The sequence below is a fragment of the Phragmites australis genome, chromosome 15 (genome assembly GCF_958298935.1).
Source record: "Phragmites australis chromosome 15, lpPhrAust1.1, whole genome shotgun sequence".
NCBI classification, from domain to species: domain Eukaryota; kingdom Viridiplantae; phylum Streptophyta; class Magnoliopsida; order Poales; family Poaceae; genus Phragmites; species Phragmites australis.
Genome location: NC_084935.1, coordinates 3798186 through 3813010, shown reverse-complemented (window position 1 = coordinate 3813010; position 14825 = coordinate 3798186). Strand labels below are relative to the sequence as shown.

At 42.7% G+C, this 14825-nt stretch overlaps 1 pseudogene; it reads right to left on the bottom strand.

The window, feature by feature from the left end:
* Positions 1-4751: 4751 nt before the first annotated feature.
* LOC133892779 (3-oxoacyl-[acyl-carrier-protein] synthase II, chloroplastic-like) lies at positions 4752-10435 on the bottom strand (annotated as a pseudogene).
* Positions 10436-14825: the final 4390 nt, after the last annotated feature.

Here is a 14825-nt window from a genome sequence, read left to right as displayed (position 1 = left end):
AGTAGCTGGTTCAAAGCTCTCTCTAGTCCTACCCCTCTATTTATAGGCCTAGAAAACTTGGTCTTTAAGTTTCCTAGCTTTTTCTCAAAATACCCCTCTCTTATAGTGCACTCCTACCTACCACCGAGGGCATTTTAGTCCATTTTCTTCTCCATTCATCGAACGGCCGCGGTGCCTTCACGACTTAACTTCGTCTCGACGCAATCTTCGCGATGGTGCCACATACTCCTCCAGTCCTCACACAGTTTTGAGGCCAAACCGCGAAACCGCCTGTACGCTTCTCAAAGCGTGACTCACCGCCTTGCTTACACCTTAAGCAAGCGCTTCGATGTCGACGCGTGTACTCCGTCATGCGATCCTGACCGCCGGCAAGTCTCTTCCGCTCCCGATCCTTCGGGCCGCCTTGTCACTTGCACCGGTATCCCTTTCGCTTGACTTTGTCAACACGCCGTCTCCATCCGCCTTCAATGTTTTGCTTGACCTCCACGTGTTCAGCTAGGATCACCCTTGACTCCACCCGGACTTCTTGATCGTCTGGCACCAAACACTCCGTTTTGCTCCGATCATCCCGCCGTCGACCGCCAAGTTACATCCATCATCTGCACACCATGAGATAAGCAAACACGTATCTCCAACTCTAATTCCAATTAGTCCATAATCATTATGTTCAAATGAAATATCAAATCAATTCAAATCACATCAAAGCTTATGCAAAACCAAAGATCATCAAACCAAATAAATGACAATGTCAATCACTCATCACAAGGAAACTAAGGTACATTTGAACTTGGTTTCTCAGTAAGAGGGCAACTAATAACTCTGAATCCCTTCACATTGCTTGGCACATGCCACTTCAAAACTGCCCGAATGTTCTTAGTATTGGTGCCGACCCCTCTAGCTGAAATCACATGGCCCAACTAAGTTAACTCCTCCTTGGCAAAAGAGCATTAGGAGCGTTTAATTTTCAACTTGTGTGCACCCAAGATGTGGAACACCCTCGTCAATAGCTGTACATGCTCATCCAGGGTGCTACTCAATATCAAGGTATCATCGATGAATGCAAGAACCCAATTCCTCAACAGTGGCTCAAGTATACGATAAATAGTACTCTGAAATGTTGCCGGCGCCCAGTCAAGACATAAGACATTACTCAAAACTCATAATGCCCATGGTGCGTTTTAAACGCGGTTTTTGCTTCATCTGCAGGATTCATCCGCAGCAGATGATACCCCGCTCTCATGTCCAAACTGGTGAAGATGCAGGCTCCGGATAACTCGTCCAATAACTCATCAATCACCGGCAGTGGGAATCGATTTTTGACCGTTATCGCATTCAGGCGCCAATAGTCAACACAGAAATGCCACGTTCCATCTTTCTTCTGCATCAGAAGCACTGAAGACGCGAATGGACTGTTGTTCAATTGGATAATCCCTTGTTTCAGCATAGCAGCCACCCGACGCTCTATCTCGTCTTTCTGCGCAGGGCTATGACGGTATGGCTTGAGGTTGACCGGCCTTGCCCCAGGGATAAGCGGAATTGAGTGATTGTAGGTCCATCGTGGAGGCAAACCTTCTGGTTCTGCGAAGAGATGCGCAAATTCTTCGAGCAACTCACGCACTGGTTTGGGTACTTCAGCCTGCTCACCCATTGCTTCAACCTGACAGAACTGTATCACCCGTGAAACTGACTCCCTTCGGACCAAATTGCGCAGCTGACTGGCACTGATCATACTGTAGTGCATCTCCCCAGCTTGTCCCCCCTTTAATGTAACCCATCGGCCCTTATACTGAGATATCCCGGCATGCTACAGCCATTGCCAGTACCTGAAGGAGCATGGCAGGTCGTCTCCCTAGACTTCATAGAGGGTCTGCCGTACTCTGTCAGTTTTGATTGTATTCTCGTGGTGGTTGACAAGCTGACAAAGTACGCCCACTTTCTAGCTCTGTCGCACCCTTTTTCAGCGCTACGGGTGCCTCAATTATATATCCAACAAGTATACAGACTGCACGGCATGCGGAGGGCTCTTATCTGTGATCGTGACCGACTGTTTATTAGGGAAGCAAATTTTATAGGACAGGGTTTTACGAAAGAACTCCTTTCTTACGATGACATGTATCTTCTTCTTTGTCTTCTCTTCAACCTAGTCGTTGGATCAAAAGATGTGTGGTTGGATCAGGGTCTCATAGAGTTCTTTCGTAGAAAGTTCCTACGAAAGACCTACTTCCTTGTAATAACACGTGTCCTCTTACTTTCTCTCCTCTTCAGTCCAACCATTAGATCAGAGGATGTATTCAAACTGGCAGGCATAAGATTATCTCCAACAGCTACCTCAAATTTTCATCCTCAAAATACTATTACAGCATCCCTATCCCTAACACTGTAGCAATACTGTATCACTGGATAGATGATCTGTTGGAGATGAATTTTCAGTGCTACAGTAGACCGTAAAGTACTGTAGCATTAGAATTTGCAGATTTAGAGACTCCGTTGGAGATGGCCTAACATTGTGTACGAGCTTTGCATACCACCCGCAATCAGACGGTCAGAGCAGGTTAACCAGGGTTTGGAAGGATATATCCGGTGTTTTGTGCATACTTGCCCGAGAAGATGGTCATCGTGGCTGTGGTTGGCAGAATTTTGATACAATACTTCACTGCATTCTGCTTTGGGCTGCTCACCGTTTGAAGCTTTGTATGGGCACCCTCCGAAACACTTCGGTCTGAAGGACTCCACCATCTATGCCGTTCCAGATTTGTCTTAGTGGCTAGAAGATCGGCAACTCAAGACCAATCTTCTTCGTCAGCATCTGGAGCGCGCTAAGCAGCGAATGAAATCCCAGGCTGACAAGCGTCGTTCTGAGAGGTCCTTCGAAGTCGGTGATTGGGTTTACCTCAAGCTACAGCCGTACGTGCAAGCGTCAATGGCTGATAAGGCTAACCATACATTGTCGTTTTGGTGTTGTGGTCGATTTCAGGTTGAGCATTGCATTGGTTCGGTAGCATATCGTCTGAAGTTACCGCCCACCAGCCGGATCCATCCGGCCATACGTGTCTCACAGCTGAAGCAGGGTATTCCACCGGCGACCAAGGTGCACGGTGAGCTGCCTAATTCTGAAGCTGAGGAGGAGGAAGGGCTCGCTGGACCAGAGCACGTGCTACAGCGACGCCTTTATCGGAAGGGGTCCAAGGTGACTGATCAGGTGCTTGTTCAGTGCAAGAATGGAAGATGCTACGGAGCTCCAACACCGCTTCCCAGAGATCGCGTCTTGGGGTCAAGACGCCACTCAAGGAGGGGGGAATGTCACGGAGGCGGCGGTGACTGCAAGAGCTGGAGATGGAGCTGAGGCATGGCCACAGTGCGGGGCGGCGCTACTATGCGCAGGGTTCGTGGGTGGCGGCAGCTACCCACTTTCTAGCTCTGTCGCACCCTTTTTCAGCGCTACGGGTGCCTCAATTATATATCCAACAAGTATATAGACTGCACGGCATGCCGAGGGCTCTTATCTATGATCGTGACCGACTGTTTACTAGAGAAGTAAATTTTATAGGACAGAGTTTTACAAAAGAACTCTTTTCTTATGATAACACATATCTCTTTTTTGTTTTCTTTTCAGTCTAATCATTGGATCAAAAGATGTATGGTTGGATGAGGATCTCACAAAGTTCTTTAGTAGAAAGTTCCTACGAAAGATCTACTTCCCTGTGATGACACATGTCCTCTTACTTTCTCTTCTCTTCGGCCCAACCATTAGATAAAGGATGTATTCAAACTGGCAGGCATAACACTATGTATTCAGAGGGGGGAATGTCACGGAGTCGGCGGTGACTGCAAGAGCTGGAGATGGAGACGGCGGCCACTGTGGCCGGCATGGCCACAATGCGGGGCGGCGCTACTATGCGCAGGGTTCGTGGATGGCGGCAGCCACGATTTCTCCAAGATTTTTAGAAGAGCGCTAGCGTACGTGTTGGTGTCCGATGGTGGTGTGGTGTATGTGCCACGGGGCAAGAGTCGGGTGGCCGGAGCTGGTGGGGAGGCAACCGGTGTGAGAGGAGTGGGGCGGGGAGCGCGGACGCCAGCGGTCCACCGCACGGCCGGGGCAGGCATCCGCACCGCACGCGTGGGTCGCCAGGTCGTGCGGGTCTCGCCGGACGCTGGTCATCTGGCTCTAAAACGCAAGGAAGAAACGGGCGACGGAGAACTGATCCCACAGGACGCTCCTCCCCGACTCGGCGTGCGCGCATCGCATGGACGCAGGGCGCCGCTCCCCGCGCAATCACGCACGGCATGGCCAGGCAGCAATGCGCAGCCGATGTCCGAGCGTCATCGAGTCTGTCCACAGCAGCAGCTGCATGTTTGACTTGAAGAGCAGCTCGTCAGGCATTTCAGCCTACTGAGCAGGCAACCAGCTCTGGCCTCAACCGCACCGTGCTGTAGGCTAGCAGCTGGTCTTATTCTGGCTCCCTGGCGGCAATTGAATTCATTCAGTTTACAGAGGTTACTCACTCGTAGCCCGAAGAGGCCAGGCAGCCCTTGAGCCTAGCGTGGTGATATCAAATGCTAAGCTAGGCTAGGAACACTCAACTGGAACCTCGATACTTAATACACGTTATGACACTGTCATGTGCTAACATTGCTAGAATCCATCACAGTCAGTGTCATAACCAGACGCGAATGGCCACAACATTCGCAGATCTTCAAATTCTTAGCCCAATAACGTGCATACTCATGTATGTAATGCGAGAGAAAGCCACGGAATGAAAAGCAGAACTGAGAAGTTCAGCAATGCTTACAGCGAGAACCACCATTTCACAGCTGCTAACAACAGTTTCTAGAACATCAATATTCCATACAACATCAACCCCCAGCATCTCTGGGGCGATCAACTACGAGATCGTGCTGAATCTTGGAAAGAGTACTTTTTTAGGGGAAGCCAGGATAGAGTGCTGACAATGGGCAGACGGTGAAGCGAAAAATACCGGCCCAGGAAGGGTAAGTCGTTTGATATGATATATTTGCAATTGCGTGATACAGATAAACCTTGCAGGGGTCATGAGGCCTGATTTGTTTTCTTCGCACAATTATAGTATGTCACAGTATTCCCCTCAGCTTGGACCTCCATGTAATGTGGCGCAGAGAATGTCGTAGAGTCCACTAGTCTTCTATATGCAGTTCCAGTTCCAGTTCCATGAAGCCATTGGACGACGAGGAAGCTGGCAATTCATCGGTCATGTTCACTTAAAGGGCGCGAAGAGAATTGATGAGTTGTGCCCACCAAATCCGAAGGAGTTTGACAGCGCCACCTTCACTTCACATCTCTCCTTCTGTGATCCTACCAAGACGCCCAGATCCTGTTTCATGAACGGCATTGAAACATTCATTAGATGAAATTAGCTCCAAATGAAGTTGCTGGTTAAAACTGAAAACACCATTCAACATATAGATTTTCTGTAGATTTTGCTCTTTCGTATCTAGCTTCTTTAGTAGAATCAGAAAGAAGACAAGAATGACACTAAATCTTGCATCACTAAAGGAGCTTACCACAGCTTTCTCTGGATTTTCTAGATTCAGATTGGGATGGACCCAACCAGTTCTTATAGCCTGCAATGAACAACAAAGTGGAATATAACCATGATCAGCTCACCAGTTTGCATCAAAACTGATAACACATCTCATGCTCTGGCATGACGCCATTCATTCTGTTTTGAAGCCAAAAACACTCAAACAGCAGGAGTTATGGTAAATGGAAATAAAGAATCAAAGACAGTTCATAGCTATACGCGAATGAAACCCGACTGAACATGTTTACTGTAAAAGAACTATTGTTGTCAGCAATATCAAAGACTATACTTTATGTAGGATACTTGGAGTAATATCCAAACGATCAATGCCTATGAATCTACTAGAAAAGTATGAGGAAATCGGGTGAAGCAAAAACTATTGCTTTAAGATAAATAAATGGGATTATAGGAACCAAGAAAAAGATAGATGTGTTTGTAAGAAATTTCAGCCAGACAGACACAATGCACCCTACCAATGAGGCAGATGTAATTTGAAATTTTATAATAACTAGCTTAAGTAACGCTACATAGTTAGGGTGTTGTCTGGATCCAAACGGTACCACAGCAGTGCAGGAGCAACATGTGTTACTAACACAAGCAGGCTGACATAGGTGAGACACTGCACTTTACAGCAGTTTACCACTCCACAAAGAACCAAGAAAGGACACCGCTGGGCATTGCTATGCTAAGATGCACCGCATGCTTGGACATCAAACTAAAGCACTAGAATGGTAAAAATATTACAGTTAAGTTTCCAAGGGATTTTTCAAACCTTCAATGAACTGCAACATTCGACCAGACCAGTATTAGAACTCGGGAATAATCCTAAATGTCAATCAACATGCAAATAGATACTTTTTTGAATTAATGATCAAAGAAGGATGAAAGTTCCAAACTTGCAGTAGCATTATGTGATGTGCCTGTCATATGAGACCTGATACGTGTTCAGAAAACTCTATATCAATATTTCCTTTCAGTATTTTTGTTGCTTGGCATTTTCCCTTTTACAAGCCTACCCTAGTTTGGATATAATACAAAACTCCAAATTAAAGCATTTTAAGTGTTCTCTGTGAATGATAGATAATACAAGAAATAGTCATGCGAGAGTGCAGTAGATTGTTTCACCTGGTTAAAGCATTAAAGACACCGACCAGATATGTCCCCAATTTAAAAAGAAATTGTAACGGATGTTGTACCAATTTTTCAGTTACAAAGCTTTTGTCTTACAAAAATTACCAACTACTGGAAATAACCATACTGGATAAATATACAGAAAGACACAATGAACATGGAGAACTCGGCGTCATAAATGTATAGTTCATATTCCATGAAGTAAAATTTCGCATTGGTAATAGAATAATACAGGTAAATACAAACACCGTAAAAGGAATATGACTCCATTACTTGTATAGAAGCAACAGCTTCTATTCCACCAGCTGCTCCTATCAGATGACCAGTCATTGATTTTGTTGCGTTAACCCTTAGCTGCACCCCAGAAAAAAACATTTAGATGGTTTACTTCAAAAAAATTGCTATAGCATTGCTCGCATCAGGTGATATACTTCAGGGTTCTGGCCGAAACAACGTGCGATAGCCTCATACTCCTTCAAGTCACCCGACTGTGTAGACGTTGCATGAGCATTCACATAGTTGATTTCTTCCCTTGCTATCCCTGCATCAGCTAGTGCCTTTTCTATGCAGAGAGTAATCCCTCTTCCTGATGTTGAATCAATGAAAATGTGGGTATAAGAAGGTCCCATTAGATTTAGGTAGGAAAAAGAGAAGGATGAGCACAATGAAGTTAAGATATACATTTCACCTTCAGGATGTGGCTCGGTCATGTGGTACGCATCACATGTGAAGCTTCCACCTAGAAATTCAGCATATATTTTTGCACCTCTTTCCTGGAAAACATGCACAATATCAGGAAGCCATAACGTTTAACAAAATAGCAAGTCAACCAACTGGAAACAAGAAGCAGATCTACACAAAGGGAAAAAGGAAATTGCATGTACAAAACCTTGGCGTGCTCAAGTTCTTCCAATACAAGGACACCAGCTCCTTCCCCCATAACAAAACCATCACGGTCCTGCAACACGAAAGATAAATCATCACAATCTAGCACAACACATGGACCGAGCCAGTAAGTTTGTTACATCAACAAGGTGCTCGTACGTTGGGATGTACTAAATGATGATAATTATTATCATTCAGTAAATTTGGTCAAGAAACTGATCATTTGAAATAAATCAGTAGGGAGAATGTGCATGAAGTAAATCATTTGGCTACGATGATAAGAAGAGATTTTCCACAAATAAATATACTAACCACATCCCAGGGTCGGGAAGCTTTCGTTGGGTCGCTGTTTCTCTGTGAAAGAGCTCTGCAGGCCACAAAACCTCCCAATCCTGTAATGGTTAAGACACTTGAAACTGCAAAGACAAAAATAAACTATGCAAAACTGGAGTTGAAAGAATGAAGAATTGGGTCACATACCAATTGGGATAAGTGGTGCATCAGAACCACCACAGAGCATAACATCCTGAAATATTATGAATAAGATCGAGAACAAGATGTTACTTGTAGAAGATAACGTGCAAAGATGAAGTTACTTACAGCTTCCCCTCTTCTGATATGGTTTGCTGCATTGAGGATACAGAAGTTACTGGTAGCACAAGCAGTGGAAATAGAATAGTTTGGTCCCATCCACCCCTGTAAATCACAGAAAGTGTGAGTTGTGGAGAACCATAATCGCTGTTACCTACATACAAATTTATACAAAAAAAAATGAAAGAACAGATCATATCGCACCAGATCCATTGCAAGGATTGCAGAACCCATATTTGTAGTTGCAAAAGGAACACAAAACGGGTTCATTTTCTTGTAAGACACCCTCAGTGCTTCAATTGCATCATTAAAAACCTGCTTGAAATTGCATCATAACTTGTATGAAATTAGGATATAACAAATATGAGTATATTATATACTATACCATCATAACTTAAGGGAAACAGATATTTAATTATCTATCGATAGTAAAAGGTCATAGAGATATAACAATACGAGTATATTATGAGGATTCAAACCTTCATGCCACCCATTGCAGAACCAATGAGAACCCCGCATCTGGTTTTGTCCAACTCATTCATGAGTTCTTCAGTGAGTCCACCATTTTCTAACGCCTTCTTTCCAGCAGTTATCAAATATAGCATAAACTTGTCCATCCGCTTAGCAAGCTTAGGTGCAACCCAACCATCTGTTGAGAAGGTTTTTATCTCTCCTGCAATTCTCTGTATTAAAGGCCAAATATCAACCACTACGTGAAAATATTTGTCCCAATTGCAAAACTGGCCCTGTCACCACTCCCCACAAATTGAAGAAAATCATATGCTCTGTATTACCGTGGGGAAGTTGGAGCAGTCAAATCTCTCTATCTCGCTTATTCCACTAACACCATCCAGAAGGTTGTTGTAAAATACGTCAGGATCATGGCCCAGTGGTGTCACTACGCCCATGCCAGTGACAACCACCCTTCTTTGTTTAATATCAGGTTTCTTCTTTTCGATAACACCTCTTTCAGCTTGTAAGGCAACAGCCATGGTCATTCCTGCAAACCATAAATTTTTTTGGTTGAGATCCTTGTCTCCTCGAGGCAGAAAATATGACAAACAAACCGCTTTCGGAAGAGGCAGGCAAATAGCATGGTCCACAAACATGCACACGATGTCATCAGGTACCAATGGGACAGGACAACCTATTTCATGCCACATAAAACTAAAAAAGTTTGTTTGCTTGGTTCTAGAGATAGCATCAAAATATAAACTAAATAAGACCCCAAGCAGGTCAACGGCCGTAGAGTTGCAAGTTGGCGTAAATTCAAACGTGATTATTACTACAAGATTCTTAGCATTTTGGAGTCTTCCACACCCCTGCTTTCGATTGTACATAGTAGCACAGGTCCATTCAATCTCAACTCTGAAGTCAAACCCTGTGCTACTAACAAATGCAAACTGAAAGAAAATGATGTTGAAGCCATCAATTCACCAGTCACCACAAGCGAATGCATCCCAAGCAGAAGCACAGGAACCAAACGGCGAGGCCACAAACCCACGCGGATTAAACTTTTGCTCACTATACCAAGATCCTTAGCACAATCCAGGGAATAATCCTCCTTCGCTCACGCATTGCACACGCACAATGTGACGCCAAAACCGGATAAAACTCGCACCTTTACCCCGGGCGATACTACCGATGCTCTGAAATTACACTAGGATTCGCACGTACGGTCATGCAAGGATCCAGCAAAACGAACAAAGGACATAAGGCAACGGAATGGTGAGTGTGTCTCGTCTCACCAGAGGGCGCCGCGCCGCGCCGCCGCGCACCGGAGCGGCGGCGCTCGCGGCGCTGGCCGAACATCACGACACCGCCTCCAGCGCCCACTCCGCCGCAGCAATGCTTCTGTTTGTGCTCGTCGGCGTCGCACGCCGCGGACAAGCACGCGGCGACGAGCCAGGTGCAGAGCCGGCCCGCCATGGCGCCCCTCCCGCTCCCGGTCTGCTGGATCCCGCGCACGCGACGGGGACCGCACGCGCCACCCGGATTCCGTGCAGGCACCAGGTGCGCGCGCCGGAGAGGTGGCGTCCAAGAACGGCGGGGGCCAAGAACCGGGGAGCACGAGATGCGGGCGTGACGGCTCGGGGCCGGAGAAACAAACGAGGCGGGGGACAGAGCACGAGGAGGAGGCCCGTCGATCTCACGCGGAAACGAGGCGGCTTGCGCGCATCGGAGGGGTATGGGCGTGGGCGGGAGCCGCCATTGGCAGTGCCAAGTGCTCGACGCGAGGTGTGGAGAGAGAGCGGACTACTGGAGAGGGGGGGGGGGGAGTTTAATACAGGAGGAGGAGAAAAATGGAGGATTTTTGTGGGTTGTTAAATCTTTTTTCCACTTATTTTCGTTGCGTTTTGGACTTTTTTGGCCCCTTTTGATTTGATTAGAGGGGTTTAGACTTGGAGAGACGGCAGTTAAAACCAGTAATTGCACATATGTTTAATTTACTATATAGTAATTTTAAAAATATAGGAGATAAATAATGAAAGATTAAATATATTTTTAAATATATGAATGAGTATGAAAGGTAAGTAATATTAGATTAAATATATTTTTTTAAAAAAAAATATAATCTAACTTTATACAGTAACCGTTTGATCGGTTTGGTTGGCCGATGAAGATGTTCAAATCTATCATAATGAGTGTATTATATATGAGTGTAAAAGATATAAATTTTGTGTTCTACCGAGTGAATATTTTACTTAGGTTTTAGTTGGTTGGTGAGACTAGAGAGAGACACTGGCCGTGTGAATGCGTATGAGAGAGGGAGAAAATTTTGTGTTCTTTTTTGTTTGAGTGGGTGGAAGAGAGAGGTGGGGACAGTTATTTTGGAATTTGATGCCAAGTATTTTTGGCACGGACCTGGATCCTCTGTCATAATCGTAATTATTGCAGAGAGTTACTGTTTGAACAATGTAATGTGTCTGCGCTACAGTATCATGTATTAATTAATTGTGATTACTGTAGTAAAGTACTGGAGCAACGGTACTTCCGTTCACTGTAGCGCCAATTTCACTTTTCGTGGGTACTGTAGCATTTGATCCGACGGCTGTCATCAGCCCCTGATGCACATCACTGTTGATCCTCTGCAGTGGCTCCTCCACTGCAGAGGATCCCGATCGTTTTGGCACAGCTCTAGCCTCTCGCAAAAGATATAGAAGAAGAGATTTAGGTTGAAATCGGAGTTCATGCACAAGTCGGTGAGAGTACAGTTGCCAATTTGCCGGACTCACGAGTGGGACCGGCCAAGAAATAAAATTTGATATTGCTCGTTTTTATATGAGTGTGTACAAGCCTATCTATTTATTATCTTGATATTTAAAATTAAAAAAGAGTCATTATATTTGCTCTCAAAATCACGGCATTACCATGTTAATCTGAAAAAAGAAAATAATCTAGATCATTTATTATTATAAATATCTAACGGTCTAAATTTAACAAGAGTACATATCAAATACGATTAATAATTAGATAATTTTGAAATTAAAAGATATGAAAGATTAACGGTTCGATTTTCATACAGATTAGAAAGCAAAATATCTAAACTAAGAGTCCAAATAAAATGAAAGAAATAAAAGAAAGGATTAATTTTTATTTAAATGTCATCATGACAAAATATTACAGTGAGGTTAACCACATTATTAGCGTGAGGGCACCTTGCTAGTTATATTATTATTTGAGAAGAAAATGAAGTCAGAACAATTGCTCTTAAGGTCACTAAATTACCGTATTAATCGGAAAAAGAAAAAATCTAAATCATTCATTATTATGAACACCTAACAAGTCTAGATTAAATCAAAAAGCTTATATCAAATATGACTAATAAATAGCTAAATTTGGAAACCAAAAGCCCATATCAAATATGATTAATAAATACCTAATTCAGAATTAGAAATTATGAAAAGTTAGTTCGATTTCCATACGGTTTGAGAAGCAAAATATCTAAATAAAGAGTTCAAATAAAAATTAATAATAATTAAAATTGAGGGTTAGAATAGAAAAAATAAAGATACATATCAAATATAGTCTTATAAAAAATCAAATTATTATAAAATCAAATACCTAAATAAAGAGTCCATATAAAATATAATTAATCAATAGCTAAAGTTCAAAATAATGACAAAAATTCAAAATTCTTACTAAGATAATAGATTAAGAAGCATCGTGTAGCTCAAGATTGTCACATCAAGCAGACAACAGATAAGGTACAATACGCAAGTAAGGTAAATTTATTCTGATTTTAGTTGTGTTGTCTACACCTAACGTACGATTTTTACAGTTAATAAATAAATATACGAATCGAATCAATATATGTATACGATTAAGATACAAATTTGGAGATAAATTTTTTTTCTTTTTCGCTAATATAATTTTATTTCTTCTTCTAATTTTATGTGTTTTGTAACTAAATGACATTAATCTTATAAAAAACTAAAGAGACTAATTTTTAATCAAATATTATCATGATAAAAAAATTACAATAAAACTAGCCACGTTATTAGCGTGAATTAACTTGCCAGTTTGTACATATGTGCACAAACTTTTAGTTTGCGCGATAGATTTTGAAAAGAAAAGATATAGATGTACTTCAAAAACTTTTATACTTGCATATTAAATTTGAAGTGCAAATTCAATACCAATTGAGAGTAACAAATAACCATAAGTTTTTTTAAACAGATGAAACAAAAGGAAAAGGGAAAAAAAGGAAAAGAAAGCGATACTGTTCATGAAATTTATCATTTTTATTTATTTTAGATATTTGAATTTGAAATATAAAAAACATACACCACATTAATAGTTTTTCTGTATATCTTTGTGAGGTTTGTACATATGTGCACCAAACCAGTCTTGTATTTTTTTTCTGTTATACTTGGATACCCCCTTCTTATATACTTTAGTCCCCTGATTTACATCTAATATTGTGATAAATACCACGAGCGTGCATAGTATTAGGAACAAAGTAGACGAATTTGGCATAGAAAACCTAAATAATGGCAATGAAGCAACACGGCAAGAAAACAAAGACATTGCAAAGCCGATCGCGAATTTTTAAGATAGACTCAGGTTTCTAGGCGGACGACAATCTTCTTAGCCCTTTACAAGAACCTAGCAACAAATAATAACCTAACCTCTAATATATTTTAATACGCTCATAATTGCTTTACACTCTCCAGTAAAAAATACTTGACGTTTTGAATATAGTACGGTTTTCGATGGGTAACTTTGACTACTATTTTTAACAAAAATATATTTATATAATCCAATAAATTTATGATATTATAGAAAGACAAATCCATATATATAATTTTTATATTGAGACTAAATATTTTAAAAATTATTGATGATCAAAGTTTTAAAAATTTGACTATTGTGCAAAGCATCGTATGCTTGTGACCGGAGGGAGTATATTCTTTGGATGAGATTTACTTACAATTTTATACGGTCTCTCACAGCTCACAAATATTCAAAACACAGTAGCAGGAATCACATTTGTAATTTACATCAATTCTCTCATGTAAATTAGCGTTCCGCTCTGACCCCTTTTCTCTGTAAGGACATCTCCAACGGAGTCTCTAAACCTGCAAATTTTAGTGCTACAGTACTTTGTGGTCTACTGTAGCACTAAAAATCCATCTCCAGCCGATTCTCTATCCAGTTATACCGTACTGCTACAGTATTAGAGATAAAGGATGCTGTAATAGTGATAGAGGATACTGTAATAATATTTTGAGGATAAAAATTTGAGATAGCTGTTGGAGATGATTAACTCTCCCTCTCATGTGGGCATCGTCCCTGCCCATGTTCAAACACCCTGCACATTTCCCGTGCGATGCGACGTTACGAAACCGAGATAGTGACCATTCAGAAAATTCGAACGAAAGTGGGTGCTTCGCCCTCCGTCGATTTGTAAAAATAACGAAGGATTAAAGTCCTGTGACCAGCAGGACTGAAAAATTTATCGTAACACATATGTCAAGTTCTTATTGGAAACAGATATGACATATGAGTCACCTGCGCTGTCACAGCCCCAAATCGCAACGGAGGGACGACGGTGACACATGTTTTTCTTTCGCTGCGTCCAGATGATACATACAGTCACACACACGTTCAAAGTATGGGCTACGGGGCTGCTCGCCGGTGGTGGCATCGTTAAAGCCGTCTGCTGTCTAACTGAAAGTCGCGCCTGTCAATCTGCTGTGGAACAGGGATTTTAATTTCGTTTCATAATTTTCTTTCACCTGGGCGAAAAGATCGAAATTTGAGCTATTTTTCATTCTCTACTACATGAATCTCGCATGATAGTGAAAGAAAAATTTAAATTAGATATTTCGTTTTCTTCTAAAATTCCTAAAATTTTGCCTGAATTTTAAGCTGCCGTGGAGACGAGCGACCATCAGCTGCACTGGACGGTGCTCACCAGAGTCTCGCCGGAGACTGATGGAGCGTTTGGATTGTCAATTCCGTTTCGTTCCAGCACGAGCCCAGACGAAACGAGCGGCGCCATCGATCAACAGAGCCGGGCCAGACTCGCCAGCAACCGTACGTCTGCGGTTTCCAGAGCGTCGTCCCCGGCCGCGGCTCAAACGGAGCAACGCCGACGCGCGGCGCGGCGCGGCGAAGTCTCGGGCGCGGCTCGTTCTCGCTCGCCTGTTGGTG